Consider the following 17,604-nt stretch of genomic DNA (forward strand, 5'->3'; position numbering starts at 1 on the left):
GCTCGATGATGTGTGACAGATCCAGAGCCCTGTGCTCCACACGCGATTGGACAACTGTGTCCTCACACATTTTAAGGTGAACCCAGGCGAAGCCAAAGTCTTCTCTAAGCCCTGAACCGAAGCCCTATCCATAGCACATTCGGCCATTAAATTTGACTTAAGGGTGAAGCTGTCCCGTCAGAGCGGGGGTGCTTTAATTGACTAACGCATTGTTCGTTTTGAGTGAAATCTTTCTGAGTGACAGCGATACTCTCCAGGGGGAATCTCAGAGGAAGCTGCTGTCGGGGCTCTCTCAGTGGAAACAGCACACAGACGCTGCCATGCCTTAAAAAGGCAATGAGGGAAAGTAGTTGTAAAATGTCTGCATGCGGATCAATATCACTCACATTAAGAGCTTAGATGACAATGGAGTCACACGCAGCTGCGTCACCACACCTCCCCTTCACACAGAAACGGCCACTGAATTAACTGAAGACTGAAAAGGAACATTTTCAGTAAATTAACTGCTGTACACACCGACGCACTTCTAACATGTTTTAAGGGGATTCTTCACTTTGAGGGGCAACACAACCCTGATGGACAGCCCACATTTTGATACAGCAGACAGAACAGCCATTTCAATAGCCGTCTCTCTGTTTTCAGTCAGGTGCCGAGATGCAGAAAGAGGAAGAGGAACAAGAGAGAGGTGGAGAAGAGAGAATCCCGCTGCTTGATGGAATTGTGGATGGGGGGGAGGGGGGGCAGGATATTTCCCATACTGGGCCCCCGGTTTTGTATTCCGGCAGTACAGTAATGAGTACACAGAGAAGCCTGGAAACAGACTCCCCAGTGACCCAGGTCTAGACCCCCCCCCTCCGCACAGCCTGGAGCACCACTGCCATTCATTTTCTCCAGAGCTCTGATTAATTAACCATTTTGGATCCCTAATTACATAGGCCTCCGCATTGATTTTATTTAACCCTCATTTAACTATCGCGCCCCCCTCGAGACCCCTGCGACCAGCTGGCGAGGCGTAAGTGAACGACAAGGCCCGGGTGAGAGGAGCGCAAGGAATCTGCTCACGCAACGTTTTCCCTCCATTTTTACCTTTCCCATCTGACCGGGCTTAAAAGAAGGAAGAGAAGAAGAAAAACACAAAGGTAAAGGAAGAGGAAGTTCCTGCCTTGAATTATTTCAAACAGGTGGAATGCAACAGGAAGCGAGGCGCGCCACACGGATTCCAGCGTAAACGCTTCTCGTCAGGCTGTGTGGACCCAGACTGAGGCCCACCGGCTCGGGAGGCTTCATGAGGCCTGCCGGACACTTAGGGGAAATATGAGGCATTTGATCTACGAGCAGCAGGTGAGTTCCATTCCAATTTCGGCTTCGTAAAAGCATTTTATGGGACTGCTGGGTGACGCTTTTCTTGTGTGTGCGGATTTACACAAAGCAATGAGAAGGGTCTGCAAATTCAAACAGACATTCGCTGGGAAAAAAAGACAACAGACTGAGGTACTGGATGCGTCGGCAGCAGGTGGAGTTCATTCTAATGTCATTTTCAAATGCTTGCATAACGCCAAAAGGTGATGATAAACTGTTTACCAGGTGGTGTTAATAATAATAATAATAATAATAATAATAATAATAATAATAATAATAATAATAATAATAGTGATAAACCATTCTAACCAATCCCACAGGAAAAAGAAGGGGAAAAGGAAATGAACCTAAACGAACAGGAAGTGAACCTAAGTGGCCATCAAATACTACCCCTTTCCCAGCCATTTCCCCACATATTTTCCCATCACTATCATTCAGGGACAAAGGAGCAAAGGAACAAAGGAATAATAACCGTAAAAAAGAGACCACAAAATGAAAGATTAATTCATTATCCCGAATCTGACCTCAGCCGAAAAGAAAATGGGAAATGCAACAGCGGTTTTTCAACATCCCCAAGGAAACATGAAACAAAGCTGAGCGCAGAAAGGAAAGAAAAATTCACAGATTCCTGTCTTCAGGCCAGCGGCACGGCCGGTGCCACAGAGAGCCGGAGAGAGAGAGAGAGAGAGAGAGAGAGAGAGAGAGAGAGAGCAGACGGGAAACGAGAGCCAGAGCAGAGATTTACTGCGGCTCCCCGAGAACGACGCATGCCCCCCCTTTCAGACGTTCCTCTGAGACCGAGCGCCGTGACTGTCCCCCGGCTGCAGCCCGGGGACTAATGACTGACAGAGCTCAGGCACTACGGTGCCCTATCAGGTCGTAATCTCTAACCAATCAGGGCGCTGGCATATGGAAGGAATTCGCCGCAGGTCGCTCGTCACATGACATGGTCTTTTCCCCCCCCCCCCCTCTGGCTCCTTTTGGACCTCGAGCTCTTAACTACTTGGAACCAGGCTTTTGAACTGCGAGGGTGCCAAAACAATAAACTGCATGTTATCATTTTTTTGGACTTGGGAGACATCTGAGCATGTTAACAGTCTATTCTCCTAGTGGGTTCTTGTGTTCAATCATACTCTACTCTTCCTGTAGTTAATGTTTAGCACATGTCCATGTTCTCACGCTGTACTGAGCACAGTTTTAATGGAACACCAGGTCCCCACTACACTGACACTGTATATACACATCAAACGCTGACCAGTCAGGCGGCTGAACACATTTTTTTTAATTTTTTTAAAAGCCACAACTGTATGCGTTCTCTTAAAAAGCTGCCTGATAGTCCTCTCTTCTGCTGCAGAACAGATCGCTGTTTAATAGGTCTCCACAAAAGTAATTACACTCATTTTCCCTTCGAATGAACGGTGAGCACCGAAGAGAAAGAGGTACCCGTTTCAACGAAGCTGTAACTAAGTACCGAAACAACCAAATGAGAATTTATACGACGCAGACCTGATGTGGTTCCCGGACAGTTTGAGAAACAAGGAGAATGCGTAGACCAGTGGTGACTTCAGCAGGGAAGGCTCTGATTGGCTTAAGCCCAGTAAACATTCTACAGTTCCTTCAGGGCACAGCTCAGGGGTTGCTAAGCAACTGCTGTTGGGGTGGAAAGAAATGTAGCTTGAACTCAGTCTAAACGCAAGAGCGGAATCAGCAAATAAATACATATTATGCCCAAAGAACACTCCAATGTGCCTGAATATGCTTTTTGAAGTGTAAAATACCAGCTGAACACTGATGCATGGGGAACAGTAACAGCAGGAAAGAAAAAAGCTTTCAAAACTCACATTAAGCACCATAAATAACACAGCTGGGCACAGACCATGTTTTCTCCCTTTTTTTTCCTCTAGAACTTTCTTCAGAGCTACTTTCTGCAACAGCAGATCCTGGCCCAGAAGTGTCACTGTGCCTTTATATCAAGAGTCCCCAACATTGTAGATTTAAGTTTTTCGGTTTATGATTCCACGATTTTTCAAAGAATTCCAACACTGAAAACATTTAAATGGGAAAAATAATTACAGATCAGAAAATAAATAAATAAAATAAAAATCAAATTAGTGAGCGGATCATTCTCAGCATGCGAGCAGACAAGCTGATATCTCCAGGAAACAGTGAGAGAGTGGAACAGGTCACAACCCTCGCCATTATTCTTCTCTTTTGTACATTCCAATCATCACATTGCAGCGGATCAGAACGACATTGAAGCTGGGTTTCCATTCTTGTGTAAGCTCACAAACCCCCAGACGTCCCCCCCCCCTACCCCACCAACAAAAAAAAACCCACAAGCTGTCAGACATGGAATACACAGGACAATTCCATCCAGCATAATTCCTTTTATCTGCAGTGTGGACTGAAGGCTTATCCCTAAACTTAATCTACCCTAATCACCTCTCTATCAGCCCCTACATAGCCATATCGAGAGCCCCGTCCATCTGGTGATGTTTGATACAGAGAGATAGGGATAATACCTCTGAATTTTAATAAATAAAGCGATGCGCGCTGTCTGGCATCTGCGTACGAGCGGGATCGATTACAACACCGATGATGCGCAGGAAACCAGTCTTCCCACCAAAAAAAATACACGTAAATGCTAAATAAAAGCACGGCCGGCTTGACAAGCAAAGGTAAGACAGCATCGAGTCTAAGCTCAGTTTGAAAGTCAAGATAAAGCACTTCTGGTCAGAACGGCGATGGTAGTGAAGCTGACTTCCATTACATTACATTACATTATATTTATTTAGCAGACGCTTTTATCCAAAGCGAGGTACCAAAGTGCATATCAAGTTCATTGTAACAACTGCAAAACACAGGTCCGATAAGGTGCAATTCTCCCCTGACTGGCAATGCTTCCCTGACCGGCAGGCCTCTCTAACACAACGCAACTCTTAGGCGGACCGCAGGAGAGTCGAGCAAAGTTTTGGAGGTTACTGTACCTCTGCCCGTGCGCGCCCCCCCTGGCTTCTGGGAGACGCACCTCCAGATCGGCAGTGCGCCCCCGCCGCGTCGCCGGGAGCGCTCCATCTCTCTCCCCCCCGCGGCCGGCGGCTGGACGATCGGCTCTCTCTGCGCAGCGGCAGCCTTTATCCTGGATGAGCACCGCGGCTTACCGCGCTAATCTGCGTGCGCTTGCCCTCCTTCCTCTCCACCAATGACGTCCCGCCTTGGGCGCGCCAGCACGCCCCGCCCAACCTCGCCTCGGCCCCGCCCGGCCCCGCGAGGAAGGCATGCACCGCGATCTCCTTTCCAGCTGGCACACGCCACGTGTCGCAAGATGTGTCACCCTGGGCACAGGGGGTAAAGCCCTGGCAGTGACACCCCCCGCTCCCCCCCTCCCCATTCAGCCCATTACATGGAGGTGTGAGGGAATGGGATGAATCAGCTCTTCGGCTGAAAGCCTCAGACCAGAACACAGGAGCGGCTGAACCGCAGCCTAAGAACTTGACCACAGAAAGCAGGCGCCATTGGTTATAATCTCCATCACGATTAAAGTCTCGAAGACCAGCATGGCCACAAAAACACAACGGGCAGGATGTCCTGGAACAGGACAGACCTGGGGGGTGGGGGGGTGCCCATTTACACGGCTGACATCTGTCCCCTGGCAGGGCCCTCCTTCTGGAAAATGGATCTGCCAGAGAAAGCAAAATGCTGTCGCCCGACGGACCCCTGGCACATGTCTCCGCTCACTTATAGTCCAGCTCACAGGGCCTGGCCTGGCCTACACCCCAAATCCTAACCCTAACCCTAACCTTAACCCTAACCCTAACCCGCTACAGGCCGGCCAGCCGCTGTCCTGACAGGGTCAAGCTCACCGCCGTTTCCCTGGCTCGACACGCTTCTCACAGCACGTCGCAAACGACAACAAACCGACAAAACCTGCCAAATGCGCTCCGTCATCCTGGTGGGGGGACTTTTTTAGGAAACGTTGAAGCCTTTCAGGTGGAGGAATCCTGGAATTTCCGGTTTATTCCGAATTGGGAAAAGGGAGAAGGGCTCGTTTTGTGTTTCTCATTTTTCTGTTTCCCCTTGACCCCGTTAATTGGGCGGGTCAGCAACGCGGCACCTCATTACCGTCAGCGGGGAGCCCGGCCGCAGAGTACGTGATGCAGCAGGATTCTGGGAACAAGGTTTTCAGAGCAAACACAATTAGGCCTGTTTATCTTAGTGTTTAACTGGTGCCAGGGGAGGGAGGGAGAGAACGAGACAGAGGGAAGAAGAGAGGGGAAGCGTGAGGGAGGGAGAGAGAGACAGAGGGAGGTACAGAGAGAGAGAGAGAGCATGAGAGAGGGAGGAAAAGAGAGAGAAGAGAGAAAAGGGGAGGGAGGGAGGTTGGGAGAGAGAGAGAGAAAGAGAGAGAGCATGAGAGAGAGATGCTGTTCCCACAGTCCAGGTACAGCATAGTACTATAGATATTAAGAAAGAGTTATTGAGGTTAGTCAGGGGTGACCGGGGAGGGACATGTTTACAGTGATAAGTGGCAAATTTCCCAGGTGAGAAATGTGATGTGATTTTGGTAGAGACTGGGAGACGGTGTACAGCAGGCTTGGGGGGAGGGTCATCGGCACGGAGCCCATTTTCTGAAGGGCTGCTGGTGGACTGGGCAGTGCCCAGACAGGAACAGATGTTGTTGTGGGTGACTGCTGAGTCCTGATCGCTTGGATCTCTGCCTGTGCGTAATCGGATCGCTGGCCATGATGGCAGAAACACACAACACACCACAACGCAGCGCGGCACGCACACACAACATACACACACACACATACATGCACACGCGCGCACGCACACACGCACACACACATACACGCACACACACACATACATACATGCACGCACGCACACACACACGTACACACACACACGCACACACACACGTGTGCGCAAACATACTCACACACATACATGCACGCACACACATACACGCATACACACACACAAAAACAGACTCTCACACACACATACACAAACAGACTCACACACACACACACACACACGCTGTCAACCTGCTCAGAGCTCCGCGGTTTCTCTTACATAACCCCATAATCCCGCATTCCCATAACCCTATTCCTCAGACACTCTGAGCCCTCGCCTAGAGGTCCATGCGATCAGGTTCCCAAGAACACAGCACTGCCCTTGCAATACCAACTCTAAAACCAAATTTTGGAACTTCCACAACAAGACCCACGGCAAGGTTTCTGGAGCCTACGGACGGCACTTCATATTTAGCATTACGGCAGCGAATATATTTTGGCCTGGTGAACCAGTGAAGGCCTCATACTCAAATGCTGCTCAGAGAGGTATGGGTTCACGTGGGGACAATTTTAACACGACATACAGGCAGCCAGCAATTCTGAGTGGTTATTCCATCTTATTGATGATGGAAGCTTCCAACGAGACAGTCACCGTAACGACGAGCTCATTCCGGATTCCCCACTGTATCACCGCAAATCAGAGTCTCTCAGCCTGTCAGCTTCAGGCTCCCCTCCTTCGTAACTCTACGCCCCTATGCCCCAGGAAGTGTTCAGGCTCTCGGCTCTGATTGGACGACGGCAGATGCGCAGCTGATGTACCCCTGGCCTCGGTCGCCCCGCAGTGCAGTCCCACGCGGACAGTTACAGACGAATTCTGGACGGGCTCAGGAGAGCGCGTGAAGCAAGGGGCAAAGCGATGATCCCCTCGCACAGTCCTGTCAATCATGCCACGACACCGCAGCCTCTGTGCGGCTAACAGACACGCTGCTTTAACAGCTGCAGCCAGCACATTCGCACAGGACAGGAAACCAGAGCTGATCCATGTTGACACACAAGGCCGGGCTTGAGCAGTCAGTCAAGATCTTCTTCTTAAGAGCCACCCCCCCCAATGTACACAAAACACACACACACACACACACACACACACACACAAGCCCCCCAAAATCCCCATCTCAAACTTGCAATCTCAGGGCTCGTACACAGCTTTCAGACAAATAGAGAATCATTTTTACCAAATGGCTCCTTTTAGATGGAGAAATAACATGGATTACAGACTCGGATTTGTGTCAGACACATGAGAGGAAGCGGTCACTGACTGAGGACATAGTGACAGTAAAGTATGGCTCTTTGTGACTGTGATGTGCTTTCATTTACAAAACATATGCTTCCCTCATTAGTTATACTGATGCATCAATTTTCTCTAACCCCTTAAAGTACTTTGAAGCAAAGCATTGTGGGACTTACGGTCACAAATAGACAAAATCACTTCTGCAAAGGATGCTTTGCTTTCCCTTTACGCCATGTATCCTTCACTGAAGGGGTAAACGAGGACCTTCATTCGTTTATTGAACAATTTGAATGTTCCCCATCATGGCAAGGACATTAGGGGGCAAAGGAAGGAAGGAAGGAAGGACGCGGTTTTAAAGATTGCAAACGCAGCCAGAGTGATTTCACTTTGACTGCTGGAGACTCTTGAGTAAAGAGTGGAAGTGGCCATCAGTGGACTCATCATTTTTAAGAAAACTCAACAGTCTTTGATGAGTGATGTGACAGCCTCCTCCATCCCGCATTTCAAGCCGCTTAAGTGATCGGTGCATATCGCCGCACGCTCATTAACCGTCCACAATGGAGCAGAGCAGAAAGAGAAGAGGCGAGGAAGAGGAGTTTGTTTATGAGGAGGCGGAAGAAAACAGAGGACTGCTCTCTCTCTGATAAAATCCCTCCCCACCGGGGAATGCAAAATTGATGAGCGCGCTCAGACTGCTAGGCCTGTCACGGATCTCAGCTTATCACCGACACGCAAGGATGGAACTCACTTGACAACAAACATTAAAGCCAATGAAAGTGTTCCCTGCCTCTAACAATCACTCAAAGCACACCCACAGCTGTCACCGTGGAGACGGAAGTTCAATAGCTGGTAGAGAGTAGTTAACAGTTGAAGATATAATGCATGTCAAAAAGTGTATGTTGTGCACACAACAGATATCAAGAGTTAGGTTCACTGAGATGTGAACTGACTGAAAAGCAAAAAAAATAAAAGTATTACAGTATTATGGAATAATAATGCAAGTAATATAACACAATATAAAACATTGTGTATTGTCTGACTGGCAGGGTTCCAGAATGGATCAAAGTCCTTTTTCGCTCCCTCTCCATCTCTGCTCTCTTTTTTGCTTCCCTCTCTTCAGCCCCTCTCTCTCTCTCTCTCACTCTGCCTCACTCTCGTTTTCTCTCTCTGACTCTCCCTCATCCCGCCTCTCGTTCTCTCTCTCCCTTGCCCTGCCTCTCTCTCAAGTTCAAAAGTGTATTATTACTGGCAAGACAAATTTATACTTACGTTGCCAAAGCGTATGCAAATACGGCTAAGAACATTTAAATAGATCTCTCTATCTCCCTCCCTGTCCCTCTCACCCTGTGTATCTCTTTCTCTCTCTCTCTCTCTTCCCCAGCTACTCTCTCATTCTCCCCCCTCTCTCTCTATTCCCTACGAGAGGAGAAGAGAAGCCAATCCAGCAATGCCCAGCAAAACCACAAAATCCTTCTCATCAAACATAACAAATACCATCTGTGCTTGTTAAGTCCTCATGAATCAGCTGGGGTAATGGCTGCTTCATGGTTCTGAGGGGGAAAAAAAAATGTCCCCTAGACCGGCAGATCCCATCTGGGCCTCAACGCCGTCCTGTACCTGACTCAGAGGGGATAAGTGGCCATATTTTAGGGTTCCCGTGCAGGCTGGGGGGTAGGAGCTGTGGTACTCCTGGGTACCGGAGGCAGGATGGGCAGGATCATGCCCTTGAAACAGACCTAATCTGCCCCCCATCAGGAGCGCATGGGGAGGGGGGGGGGTGGTGGGAGTTACATCACATCACATTACATTACAAGCATTTAGCAGACTCCTATCCAGAGAGATTTGCACAACTTTTTAAAATTTTACATAGCATATATTTATACAGCTGGACATAGAGTATATGCACTTGAGGTACCTTGTACTCAGGGGTGCAACGGCAGTATCCTATATTGAGGAATCAAGCTTGCAGATTTTAGGTAACAAGCTCAGAAACCTATCCATTATGCTGCACTGCTGCCCCACTACCACACTCTGCTCCTGTAGCTGGGCACACACTGGATTAACTCAAATGGCAGAATCACCCTCACAGTTCACACTAAGAGCAGCATGAGCTCATTGCTCACAAATCACGCAGTATTTCCAAGGTGGGACCGTGGGCAGAAGGCCCGTGTTCCTCAGTATGCCCGGGACAAGGCTAAACTCCTTGGCCTTTTTTCCCCCCTCCCTCCAGTACACTTCCCTGCGCATGAAAAAGCACATTAGTGTGGCATACATATTCATAACACATAAATCATATTCATGCAGTGCCCTAAGCAGTGTTGTCTCACCTATGAGATGGCGGTGTGGTGTGAACAGCGCATGATAACACAAGCAACAGATGGCAGCGCGGGCTCCCTGAACAGCAGTGCGCAGACAGACGCAGACAGCGCCACGACACCACATAAAGCCAGGCTCCTGAATATCTTATGAGGTGCACTGCATTGTGGGTGGGGAGCCGCTCGTGTGCGTGGGTGTGGATGTGGGTGGGGGGGGGGGGTGTGGGCCAAGACGCAGCGCTTCTACTACACGTTCTAGATGCAGTGGCCCCTTGATTGAATTCCTTCGAAAAGCAAAGTTCATTGACTGCAATTATCTCCTACTGGATTAAGAATGTGCCATTATGTCTCACCCCCAAAAGCCCCCACCCCCCCACCCCCAAGTAAATAAATAAATGCATAGGAATATTAATACAACAGAGATGCTACTGTACCGCAAGAGTGAACTGGGGTGGCAGGGGTACACTGACTAATTTTCGCAAGCGGGTGAACGTGAGTAGGAGGGTGACGGAGGGGTGGAGGAGTTAAGTTTGATTTATGCATGAAATTAACAAAAGCTGCTGTTAAGTTAGTGGGAGTTGTTGAATCACCGCTTTGAGTGAGGGTAGGCATCGCGCCCTAGCGCCAGAATAAGCCAGTGTGTGTGTGTGTGTGTGTGTGTGTGTGTGTGGATGCTTTGTTCACTTTACATGGCTGAGGCGTTCATTATTAAAGTTAACAATGAAAGCCAGAATCTGCAGAGCAGCTGACTCCAGAGGACAGTGGACAGGCTGGCTATTGCTTGGGGACGAAGAGTAGATGTTCGAAGGTGGATTTCTGAACAATAGAAATATACAATAGCTACAAAGAAATGAAAAGCTAAGGCATGTTAGCCACACTGTAAAAGATGAAAAGTGTCAAGGTCCTCTGGAGAGGTACATCATTCTATTCATCTTTAGTATTCTTGCAAGGTTAATTTATATATATATATATATATATATATATATATTTTTTTATTTTTATTTTTATTTTTTTTAAAACTGAGAATGTTGGAGCTGGATTTAGGTTGAAAGAGTTCTTATAAGGACAAGGGAAAAAGCAAAAAAAAAGGGGGGGAAGAAGAGAGGGAGAAAGGAAGAGCAACAGAGCAAATAAAAGAATGAAAAGGAGAGGATGGCAGAAGGAGGGAGAGAGAGACAGTGAAATACTGCCAGAGGAGATGGGTTTTGTTGAAAAGGTCACAAACTTTTTCCCCGAGAACAGAACAAAGCCGATTATGAGATGTTCACTGACTAATTGAAGCAAAAAGTTTATTGGCAAAATTCCGGTAGTTAAAGCCGGTGTGATGGAGGGCCGCAGACCTTTTCAACCGCGGTGGTGTTTACATCAGATCAAAAGGGGCTTGCAGGGGCACCATGGGAGAGAGAGACGGGCAACATATTTGCTTGGTTTCCACGGAAACGGTGCACTTTGCCGGGGAACTTTCTGGTCTCATTAGAGTGTGTGACATGTCAACACGACTCAGGCGCACAGAATCACAATGCGAGCGCAGTTTTCCCCCAGTAAATAAATAAATTAAACAAAAGCAGAGGCTGAATTCGGAGTGCGGGCGGAAAAAATGATCAATGCCACCCGCACTGAGGGGGAGGGGGACAACAGGATTTCACCTCCACCTTCTTTCGGGCGATACGGTCGCAGGACGAAGCACCGGAGCGTTGAGAGTCAGACTCAAAGAGACAGCCACCCCCCCCTGCTCCCTGTTAAATCCAGGGTTGAATCTGAAGGGTTGCTTGCTAGCTATAAAGCACAGTGCAGCCTTGAGCCTTCATACCTCCAGGACCTGATTGTAACTTATGGCGCCAGTCACACTCTGTGCTCAGGAGCCGCTGATGTCGTGGCAGTTCCTCGCGGTGGTTTTAAGAACAACCGGGGGCAGTATTTTATATCAAATTTAGAACCCAATACAGAAATACAAAAACATTAGCCTCTAAATAACTACTTAAAATATGCCAGTACAATTTCATTCAACAAATATATTCGCTTTACACATATATACACTCCACATTTCAATGCATCTGACTCGGTGCGCACGTGTGGTTATCGTGTCAAGAACACAGCAACATTTTGCGTGTAAGTGTAAAGTTTGCTTTCGTTGAGAGTGGATGGCGGTATGAGTCTCTGAGTTCTTTCAGAATACATAATTTCTTCAGTTCATCCAACATCCTCATCGCCGCCTACACGCAAATCCCACCCCCCGCGGTCATGGTCACATCAAAATTCCCCCTCCACCCCCTAGCAATCTTGACTTGTAGGTACACACAAGCATTGCACCTTTTCTTCACAAACTAAGCTCAGTCAGTGATTGCTGAACTTGCCAAACCGCATTTATGCGGAAAAGAAACACAGAAATCCTTGCCGCTTGCTTAAATTGTTGTAAAGAGCAGAGGACTGAGTCTGTTTCTGACCCTGGGCCCCAATAAATATTCATGCCCCAGATCCACACCAGACTACAAATTTAAACTACACACACTTGAAATAAAAAATCACAATATTATTTTAGCAGAATAGCGAAAATAAAACAATACACTAGCCAAAATAATAGATTTTAAAAAAAGTATTTTTAAAATGATCTGGATATCATTACGATCGTGAAGCAATCCGTAACCCACTGAAGATTAGACCTATGGTAATAGCATTGCAAATGACACTCCAACCAATACATCAAAACGTGTCATCGCAGTAAATCATTTGGAACTGAAAATGCGTCGGAGAAAGTTAAATCATCGGTTCGCGGGGAGCAGCCGCTGGCCCTCTCACTGACACCGAAAGCTGAACACCATCATCCCTTCAGCAGACATCACAGGCACCATCGCGCCGGGCCAGATCCACGCTGCATCGCTGTTAATGTCACATTGATGAGTAACGTGAGCTGGCTTGTGACGCAGCGTCTGGGTGGAGAAGGCAGCTCTGTTTAGGAGAGGTCTCCGTGATAACTAAATTCGCCCGTCGTCGGCGATTTGGACGCGGAGCCTGTTTGATCTACTTCAGCTCCTCCCGGCCTGTCCTCACGTCCGCCTCATCCTGGCAGCCGGCTCTCCGTAGAATTATAATGAGAGGAACCCGACTCCGCTCCTCACTGTGGTTGCCCCCGGTGATGGAATTCTGCAGTTTGTGTTTTATATCTAAAGGCACTTTGAGGGAGAGATGTGTGGCCGACTCCACCCCCTACATCAGACAACAATAAGTGTGCTCCCCTTCTGGGACGTTGACCATAGCGCCTTCATCGCAGTGGCCCAAATCTGTGACTATTATTATCATTTTAAAATGTTTTAATTAGGGGGCTATTATAGCTATTAAAATATGACCAGCGGATTACTGCATTCACTGTAGTCAATGGATCAAAGTCAAAAACATAAAAAAAAATCTTCATTAATTTCACTGGGTGCTCTGCCCTGTCATGGAGTGTTTAACATTAACATCAGTATTTAAATAAATTTAATGTCCAGTTAATGGCAGCATGTAATGCTAGATTTATTTAACAGTGGTTGGGTAGTTTTACCTATGACGTTCCAGGATCACCTTTACAACAGCCCTTCAAATTGCCAGTTAGACAGAATGTGGATTAAGTTCTGTGACATCCACGCAGGCATTGTGTTTCCACTTGACAATACTGCCTTTCAGGAGAGCAAAGGACAGTGGGTAAAAATAGCTCTGTTTCTGAAACCTTATACGTTTTGCTCTAAATAGCACAAATAAGGACAAAATCAAGCTCCTGTTCTGAAAAGTGCTGCTGTCAGGAATTTATTCGACAAAGATTGCGAAAAGATGTTTCGGACACAACACTGCACACGAGGTGAGCTATTCTCCACGTCCCTCGAATGACTGAGCAATGTGAATTTGGATCCTGGCTCACTGACGGTGAAAAAGATGAGGGCGGTGTGCGAGAGTCCAAGAATGGTGGATAAAACAGGAAAAACTGAATCCTGGAAGCATTTAGAATCTTAAAATAAAATAAAAACTGAAGATGAGTACTGTATAAACGTCCGTGTCAAAATAACAATGAAAGAACAGGGCTCAGACAGGAAAGCAGTAGAGCTGAGACAGATGAACAGCATTCAGCTGTTTATGTATGAGAAGACCTTGCGGTGTGGGATTTCCTCAAAGAGACCGGCCGTTTGGCTCTGAGACGCACGCGATTACATCAGCAGGACTCTTCAGGAATCAGATCAGAAGACACTGGGGAATCCGAGCCAAAAAAGTATGAGGTTTTGAGCCGATACCGGAGCAGAGGCGAAGGCCATTTTGACTGAAGCCTGATGTTCCGGCCAGAAGGGCCTCGAATAAAACAGGCATTCAGTTCTCGCTGCCTTAATCACATCCGTTTACAACAGCGGCTCTGATTGCGTAGATAAGAGCAAGACAACGACAACACGGCCTCGCCTGCCAGGTATAAGCACTGCAATGGAAAATGACATACAAATCATATACACGATTCTCTCATGCATTTTTTGGAGAACTTGTACATAGACTAACTGCCCTTACAAGGCTTGTGACTGTTTGAGTAGACATTCCTTAAATTCCCCGGAATCATACTTTGTATTTTTCAGTTACATCTAAAACCTGGGTAATGTGAAAGAAGATACCGTATTTTTATTTTTTTTTTGGAGAGGAAACAGCTTGGAAAAGTGCATTGAGCGCTACAGACGCATCTCGAGCAGTGAGTATAAGCTCGGCTGGCCCACGACCCCTGCAGGGCCGTGTCACAGTAGGCCGGGGTTTGTGGGGGCATGCAAGGGCAGCCTCTCTCTGGCCGTATAGAGGAACAGCTGAGTCGAGCGAAAGAAGAAAAAAAAAAAAGAAAGCATGCATCGGACAGACGCTGTACTGCCTCCTGACCAGTATAACATTACACTGTGATCAGGGCTTCTGCTCTAACAGATGCGTTTAACATCATCGTTAGGCCCTATATTCACCCCCTGTGCTCTGGTTATTTCACTGGGTGTTGCTGTGCTTCTTCCTTTCTGAGGAGGGCATTTGCGTATGGCTACCGACCTTTCTATGACCGCGTATCTGTGTGTCTGCCTGTCCGAAGTCATAGCTTTTTAACCAGTAGGGGTTGACACTGACAGTTAAGGACCTGGATCAGGAATCTCTGAATGCCCTATTTATGCGAGATGCCTTCCCAGTGGGGAATTTATTATAATCCTTTTTTACTTCAATTTCATGCTTTTTGAGGGTCCAGGCCTGTTTTTTTTTTTTTTTTTACACACAATTGTCTTTTACATTTCCACTGTAAAACGTCTTCACAAAAAGTGCTATACAAGTAAGATTGACTTGAATTGAATATTTATTCATGATTAACATTTGCCCACTGTCCACAGCATAATACTCTAGTCAGTTAGTTTCTGGTGCTCGCGCTGATCCACCAAGTGGTAATTCATTTAGTCAGCTGATGAAGAAGGAGAAACAAAAAAGGCATTGTGAGCTGGGCTTTGTCCTGCTGACGGGTGGAAAACGCAGCGGAGGATAATATTTGCATGCCTTGTCTCTGTGATGTCTTTACAAGCGCAAGAACAAATCTGTGCGCTGCTGCAGTTTCCAGCTGGTGGAACGGAATGGACGGCCTGGACTGATCTCTGAAACACCTACAGAACACAAACTATCCTGTACACGGTGACAAAGGGGGGGAAAAAAAACAGCCGACCGTATCTCTGAATTAAATTCTGAGACGTGTGCTCATACTGCTGTGCTTCACTGACTACTCCTGCCCTCCATGACAGTCTCATTTAGAACATGGTTTGATCAAACAACAACAAAAATATTACCACCCGCTTGTTACCTTGTTATTTTGTTTTCAATTCTGAAATACAGTATGTCATCCCAATCTGTAGGAAATGTGTGCATTACCTCCGTGAGCCAAATAATTTGTTTTCACTCTACAGTACACGCCGAGATTCCTTTCATTTTGTGACACGTCCCCCCCCCCACACTTGCACGCTGAGCACCTCGACAGAGGCCGAAAATACGCTGTGCGTAATTTAAAAATGGAACCTGGTAATAGCGTATGTTGGCAAAGGAGGCAGAAACCCTTCCTTGCTGCTCTGTCAGCACTAGTCTCTGGTGCTCCTGAGGACCCACCAGGCGGTATTTGCTTTTAGTCAGCCAATCAAGGAGAAGAAGCTGAGACAGTGGGAGCTGGGTGTTGTTCTGTTGATGGGCGGAGCTATTGGCATGTGGGGTGGGGCAACAATGAGGAGGGCGGGGCCTCTAGATCAGTACAAGGACGCTGTGCAGAACAGATCTTCTGCCACAGGTCTCACAGGTAATCACTTTCCTCTGTGATCGTAGCTACAAGCATGCACCTTCATATACAAGAAAGTACAAATATGTACAGCACACCACACCACAGGCACTGAAACACACTTATACATGCACACGCTATCTCCCTCAGAAACAGTCATACACGCATAGTGTATACGCACACATGCACACGCACAAGCACACACACTCCAAATATTATTTTTAAAGAATTGTTAAGAGGATCTAAGTGTGCTTTCATTTTAGAAAAATGATCCTACTTTACATTTATGGCTCATGACTGGCTCAATCAACTGTGATATTAAAATGCATTGATCAATTATGGAAAAAATAATCACATAAAGGAGCTAAATAAATAGGCCATTTGCACAGTTTGACAAGAGCACTGGGGCAGTACCTTGCGCATAATATCAGTCAAGAGTGCTAATTAATCCCACGCTTAAATCACACTAATGCCCATATTTGTGGTAAGTAAACAGCTTGAGAAAGCCTACTGAGAAGGTTCACTGAGGTTACGCACAGGAGCGATATTAGCAGAAATATCAGTATCTGTCTGCCTTATGCAGAGCAGAGAAAGGGGCTATTGAGCCGGACGGCTGCACTAACACAGCCCTTCCATTGTCCCTCCGGCTGGCGCACACTGAAGCTCACAGCCAGGGTGTATATAATAGTGCGATTACTGAGACAGATATTCCAGCATTAACACCCTTCAGTGCTGGAGCACGGAGTGGGATTATGGGACTGGACTGAGACATGAGAGATTTCATAAAATAATACTTTTTTTATTCCCTATCCCCCCCGGCCCTCCCGTTTTGGAAGCCCAATCGTATATGTATCCCCTGCTTGTTGCCGTGCGACTCCATCGAAGCGATCGATTCGGGAGGGCGCAGACGAGCGGGTGCTTGCGAGCTCGCCTGCATGTCTTATATCCTTCATCTGTGTTTTATGGCGGTGCTGCTGTCCGTTGGTTAAAGCGCGCGGTACGTTCTGGAAGCTTTTGGCAGGACGTGACCGCCGACATCCCTCGCAAAAAAAATTCTATGATATTCCACAACAGTAGACAGTATATATTTATATATATATTTTTTTTGATAACGTGGGTTCCGTCTCAATGGAAACAAAGATTAATATTTAAGAAGAAAAAAAGAGAAGAGTCTGACACACAGCAGACACAAAGTCAATACGCACATTAACAAAGCCCGCAGCTGATTAGGAAACATTAAAAAAAGATGAATGCTCACTTAAAGCTCCTAAGCTCTTAATACTGTGCATTTAATACTGACTCTGGAACCTCTCCTGCTTTTTTTTTTGAGCTATCCACTGCTCTTTATGTGGAATATCTGCACTGTCATCAATAAATAAATCACTCAATCTTTGTTTACCTTGTGACGTTTACAAGAGCAGCAAACCCTCGCTTCACAACGGACATTTCAGACAGACTTACAAAAATGAATATGCCTCGGGCTCTAGTAAATACACCATGCATATACACTCTGAACACAAACAGGGAATGCTAAGAAGGGGATTTTAAAGGATGATGCCAATG

At 47.0% G+C, this 17,604-nt stretch overlaps 1 protein-coding gene across 5 annotated transcripts in view; it reads right to left on the minus strand.

Annotated features, from left to right (window-relative positions):
* The window catches only part of kazna (kazrin, periplakin interacting protein a), a 309,866-nt gene that overhangs the window by 122,294 nt on the left and 169,968 nt on the right, over positions 1 to 17,604 (minus strand). Inside the window, exon 1 of one of the 5 annotated variants that reach the window (XM_064297868.1) lies at positions 4,347 to 4,367. The exons of the other annotated variants lie outside the window; for them this stretch is intronic. The gene's annotated coding sequence lies outside the window, so the exon portion shown is untranslated. Of the gene's footprint in view, positions 1 to 4,346; positions 4,368 to 17,604 lie in introns of those variants that run through there. 5 annotated transcript variants of the gene reach the window in all.

The sequence above is a fragment of the Anguilla rostrata genome, chromosome 11 (genome assembly GCF_018555375.3).
Source record: "Anguilla rostrata isolate EN2019 chromosome 11, ASM1855537v3, whole genome shotgun sequence".
Taxonomy (NCBI): Eukaryota; Metazoa; Chordata; class Actinopteri; order Anguilliformes; family Anguillidae; genus Anguilla; species Anguilla rostrata.